This window comes from Plecotus auritus (genome assembly GCF_963455305.1).
Source record: "Plecotus auritus genome assembly, chromosome: 1".
Classification (NCBI taxonomy): Eukaryota; Metazoa; Chordata; class Mammalia; order Chiroptera; family Vespertilionidae; genus Plecotus; species Plecotus auritus.
The window spans coordinates 24,451,282-24,457,490 of record NC_137770.1 but is presented as its reverse complement, the minus strand read 5'-3'; positions in this window follow the sequence as shown (position 1 = coordinate 24,457,490).

Below are 6,209 nucleotides of genomic sequence, written 5' to 3'. Positions count from 1 at the left end.
TCTCATCTTTGATGTTTCTATCTCTCCCTCTCCCTTCCTCTCTCTGAAATCAATCCTATATAATAAAACCCTAATATGCAAATCGACCAAACAGTGGAATGACCGGTCGCTATGACACACACTGGCCACCAGGGGGCAGACGCTCAACGCAGGAGCTGCCCTCTGGTGGTCAGTTCGCTCCCACATGGGAAGTGCCGCTCAGCCAGAAGCTGGGCTCATGGCTGGTGAGCGCAGTGGCAGTGGCGGGAGCCTCTCCTGCCTCCGCGGCAGCGTTAAGGATGTCCGACTGCCAGCGGGGAGTGGGCCTAAGCCATCAGTTAGACATCCCCCGAGGGATCCTGGACTGTGAGAAGGACCCCCCCAGGTCTCCCACCACCCCCTGAGTACACAAATTTCGTGCACTGGGCCTCTAGTAAAACATATTGAAAGTAGTTTTTTTTAAAAAATTTTGTGCTAAGTTTTTGAAATCCAACATGGGTTTTAGGTGAACAGCACATCTTAATTCAGACTACCCATATTTCAAGTAGCTACACTAAGTGACTATCATATTGAACCTGTGCAGGTCTAGAGGGCCCAAATAGCCTCTTAAATAGGATACGTAGAAAGTAATTGTCTATGTTTAACTCTCAAGATAATTTGGACCCATACACTCCCAGTAACTTGCCTTCTCTGAGCCCAGTGTTTCCTCTGGCATCTCAGGATTTATGTCTAGATATTCCCAGAATACACCAGATTGGTCTGAGTTGATGCATTCATTCAGTTCCTTACTTCACTGATTCATGTATTCATGTGTTCATTAGCGATTTCTCAAGTACTCATCAATGTTTACCTCACCCTTATCTTTTCTTGACCTCATTCCTCCTCTCTCATCAAGACACTACTACTAGACTCACAGTATTCCCTACCTCCAGTCCTCCCTCCATTACTAATGTGGATGAGCCATCTCAAATCCTAGAAGCTCATTGTCACCACCTCCTCACTGACCTCATTCCCACTGTACTTTAGACACCCATGATATGTCATTACTGGCTACTGCTCCACCTCTGAGATCATAAATTCGAATACCCGCTCTGATGGGTCACCCCTTGGCTTTCTGCCTTACCCAGTTTCACTTCTGCACACTGTTCTTTAACTCCATCAAACTCTTGAATTCTCTATTCTGCCCTCAATCTTCCCCTTAGTCCTGTGGTCGGCAAAGTGCGGCTCGCGAGCCACATGCGGCTCTTTGGCCCCTTGAGTGTGGCTCTTCCACAAAATACCATGGCCTGGGCGAGTCTATTTTGAAGAAGTGGCGTTAGAAGAAGTTTAAGTTTAAAAAATTTGGCTCTCAAAAGAAATTTCAATCGTTGTACTGTTGATATTTGGCTCTGTTGACTAATGAGTTTGCCGACCACTGCCTTAGTCACCTTTCAATCCCCCTCAGGCATCCTTTCAATTGCTCTCATCCCAATTATCAATTCTCTTGCCCACCATTCCTTGATTACACCTGCCCAGGTTCAGTAAAGCCATTCTTCTCTTCGGCTCTTACATCTGGGCTGCTGAGCACTGGTGTGTAAAATTACCAACAGATTGGAGCGATTAGTGGGCTGGTCCCCAACCTCACTTCAGCCCTCAACCCTCCCCACCAATCCTGTGTTCTTAGTTTTCTCTCCCATTTCCACAAACTTGCTGTCATATTGCTTCCCTTCTTGCTCTCTGGAGATCATCTCCCTACCAACTTCAGAGAAAAAGTAGAACCACCAAGTGAAGTCCCTCTACTCCCGGTTGCCACACCAACACACTGACTAGCAGACACAACCAACGTTTCTTCCTTCCATCCCAACACAGTGGCTGAAAACCCCACCAGGCTTGGAGTCCCCTCCTTCCTGCCTTCTCAGAAGTTGTGCTCCTTCTGTTTACCCCTCTCCTTTTCTTCGCTGACTTCTTTCCATCAACATTTAAACTTGCTCAAATTGCTCCTACATTATGAAACCCTCCTTCAGCCCCTGTCCCCCTCCAGCCACCCCTCCATCTCCTCACTTCTCCTTCACAGCCAAGCTTCTTCAAAGCATTTTCTGTTCCTGCTGTCTATACTTCCTCACCTCTCACCCACCTTCATTCCACTAAAATATAGCTTCCACTCTCATCACTCCACTAAAACGTCCCAATGCCTTCCTTGTTGCTAAATTCTATGGACATTCTCCAGGTTTTATTATTTCTTGAATATTCTGTAATTTTGCATCTCCCCCTCCCTCCCCCTTTTTGTAAGATTCTCTTTCCTCAGTTTCTGTGACATTGTTTTCCTTCTAATTCTCTGGACATTTTGTCCTAGTGTCTTTTATTTCTGTTCCTCTGACCCCCACTCTCCTCCTTTCAATGATGGCATTCCTAGGATTTTATCCTTGGCCTCTCTCCTCTTATTACTTTAAAGTTCTTCCTTGAGAAATTTTCACCACTCCAATGGCTTCAAGTACCATCCACATACTGACAACTCACACATCTACATTTTTAACCTTTTTCCTGGGCTACTGACACATAAATCCTTTTGCCTATGGACCTCTCCGGTGGACTTCCCAGGGACACATCAAAGATTCAACACCCCAAAGTAGTACTCATGAGCTTCCCCCACCATCCTCCAGAAAACCACTGCCCCGGCTCCTCTGTCCTTTTCTTTAGGAATAACACAGTCATCCATCCTGGCCTCCTGCTTTTACATCTCCCCTTTTACTTCCATATCTGATCTGCCCCCAAGTCCAAGTAGCTTGGCCTTTATATTTATTCAGTCCACTTCATCCCTGCAGCCACTCCTAACTGATGTTGATCCTCTTCCTATCTTCAATCCACTCTCGACCCTGCAGCCAGAGCATTTTTCCTGCTATTCGAGTCCTGTCAGGTCACACTGCTGCTTAAAGTCTCTGTGCATGCCTTCCCCCTTCCCCCCAACCCCCGCCAATTCTCAAATACAGGCCAGACTCTTCAGCATAGCATTAAAGGCCCTTCATTATTGGCCTCTGCTCACCTCCCATCTCATCTCTGTTTTTCTTTCCCACCACCACTTCCCCCAATGAGAATCACACTCCAGCCTCATTAAACAATTTGAGACTCCCTCAACATGCCATAGGGACTTTGTATATATTTTTCTCACCCTCAAATACCTTTCCTTCCCCAGTGAGCCTACCCCATCTCTCTGCCTTCACCTGGTTACTGCCTGATGGACCTTCAGGTCTCAGCCTAGACATTCCTTCCTCAAGGTTAACAGTAGCCTAATGCTAGGTAACCATGCCTATGTTATTCACCTCACTTCATCTAATGTAGGCATTGTATCATCTCACATCATCATGAGAAGGGTAAGTACAGTATAAGAAGACATTTTGAGAGAGAGACCACATTCACATAATTTTTATTATAGTATACTAGTGGTCCGTTCACGAAATTTGTACACATTAAAAGGGGATCCAGAGTCAAGTCCCCACCCATCCACATGCACCTCAAAATTGTGTGAGACCCAGACCTGTCTGCCCGTCCCCCATTGGGCTAGATTCAGACCCGGCCAGTCTCACCCTTGTCAAGCCCCGCCAGGCAGGGGGCTAGCCTCAGGTTCCCTGGCCTGGCACCAGGACAGGGGGCATGGTCTGAGGTCCCCCAGATGGAGCGGGGGGCACGGCCTGAGTTCCCCCGACCCAGCACTGGGGGTGCACCTTGAGGACTCCATCAAGCCCCGCTGGGTGGGGAGCATGACCTGAGGTCCCCTGTCAAGCCCTGCCAGGCAGGGGGCGCAGCCTCAGGTCCCCTGGCCTGGTGCTGGGTGGGGGGAGCAGCCTGAGGTCCCCTAGCCCAGCACCAGGATAGGAAGCACACCTTGAGGTCTCCCATCAAACCCCACCGGGTGGGGGTCATGGCCTGAGGTCCCCCAGCCTGGCGCCAGGGCAGGGGGCAAGGCCTGAGGTCCCCTGTCAAGCCCTGCCAGGTGGGGGGCACAGCCTGAGGTCCCCTGTCAAGCCCCATGGGAGCGGGGGAGGGTGTAGCCTCAGGTCCCTGCTGATTGCTCATTAAGGCTCCTTAAGGGAACTTGGCCTCAGCTGTGGGTACAGTCATCTTTGTGACAGAGTGATGGTCAATTAGTATATTCCCTCTTTATTAGATAGGATTGTTATAAGTGTTCTATTCTATTATTAGTCACTAGAGGCCCATTGCATGAAGATTCGTGCAAGAATAGGCCTTCCTTCCCCTGGCTTCGCTCCCTCGCTCCCGGCCACCCAGGAGCCTGCAAGTCCTCGCTCCCGACTGGAGCGCTGCTCCTGTAGCTCCCTCCACCCCCTGCCCTCCCCCTTATAGCAGGCGTTCTGCCCCACCCAGCCGTTCTGTGCCTGTGTATGCAAATTAACTCTCCATCTTTGTTGGGTTTATTTGCATACTCACTCCTGATTGGCTTATTGTTGTCACGGAGGTATGGTCAATTTGCATATTTCTCTTTATTAGTGTAGATTGCTGTTAATCTCTTACTGTGCCTAATTTACAAATTAAATGTCATCATAGATATGTTTGTAAGTAAGTATGTAAGTATGGGAGAAAACAGTATGTAGGGTTCAGTACCATCCATGATTTCAGGCATCCACTGGGGATCTTGAACATAGCCCTTGTGGATAAGAGGAACCACAATACAACATTTTGATAGATAGTGCATCACATTGCTGGTTATGTGGTTTCTGAAATGCTAGCCCCACAAAAAAAAAAAAAAAAAAAAAAAAAAAAAAACAAAAAAACTGAAAGGATGCCTATAGTCAACTGATTTTTAACAGTGGTGAAAAAAATAATTCAATGAAGAAAGGACAGTCTTTTCAACAAATGGTGCTGGAGCACTTGAACTTCCACATGCAAAATGAATCTCGACCTATGCCTCATACCTTATACAAAAAGTAACTCAAAATGTATCATAGGAAAAGTTCTGCAAATGGATAGTGGTGATGGTTGTACAACATTGTACATATACTTAATGCCACTGAATTGTACACTTTAATGGGGTCAAATTTTAGATTTTATGTTAGTACCCTGATAAAAAAAATTTAATGGATCATAGACCTAATATAAAAGTCTTTCCCTCAGACTCTACTTGTCCAAAAGCCTTTCCCCTGGACTATCCTGTCCAGAGCCCATGAATGCTCCCCAGCATAAAGAGATCTCACCCTCCTTGAACTCCTGGAGCATATCCCTCATGACCTTTATCAATTCCCAGTACTGCTCTTAGGCCCAGGCAAGCAGTGCCTGTGCCCAGTGGCTATTTGGAATGCCTTCCTCCAAATGTTCTAATGTGCCTTTTGTACCTAAGACCACCTGGTCCTGTCCAGAGTTTAGACCAAGACCTACATACTCGCTAGTCCCAATTTCTCTCCTTCCAGGACAATTTCTTATCCTTTCCATCAATGTGGGGTTGACCAGATGATCCGAGGGTCTCCGTGACTGGTGCCTACCAAATTGTGCCAGGAGTTGATCACTCCCTTGGCCCGTTTGATATGTCTTTCAAGAAACCACAACCATGAGATTGGACCACTAGAATGGTATTACCATGCTTATTTAGGGTGACTCGAGTTGTTTATATGAACAGGAGCTCTGCCAGAAATATTTGCCCAGGATCCTCACACTCTAGAGGTAGCCCTGTCGATTTCTATCTTGTTATATAATATACCCTGAAAGGTCCATGTTAATCATGTCTGCATCCCCTCCCCACAATGATGCTTATCTTAATGCCTTGCTCTATATTTTTCAGATTGAATGCCTAAAGAAATGACTAACATCTCAGACTTACATATTCTTTTGATCCAAGGATCTATGTTTTCCCCACACAGATTCCTAGATCTTCATCATTCTTCTGAGTGGCAAAGAGGCATTTTCAAGTCCCCAAGCCCTGTAGTCACTGACCTGAACGTTGATGTGCTGAAAGCTTATCAAGAAGGAACAAACATGCCTCCAGAGTCTCTTGACAGTAAACTGCAAGTGAACTTCAACGAACGTGAAAACAGCCAAGCGTGGGAATGATGGTTGAGTGGTTTCAAGTTAGGCAGCCCAGTAGTTTGGATTGAACAAAGGTTTGGCTGCAGCAAATTGTAGTGATAGAACATACGTTTGTTGTGCTTTGCTTTAGATCTTCTGCTTCAAGATTGAGGATACTCTCCCAAGGGGGGAAAGAACAAAGGAAGGAGAACTGGGTAGAAGAAAACAGACTTCACCCATCA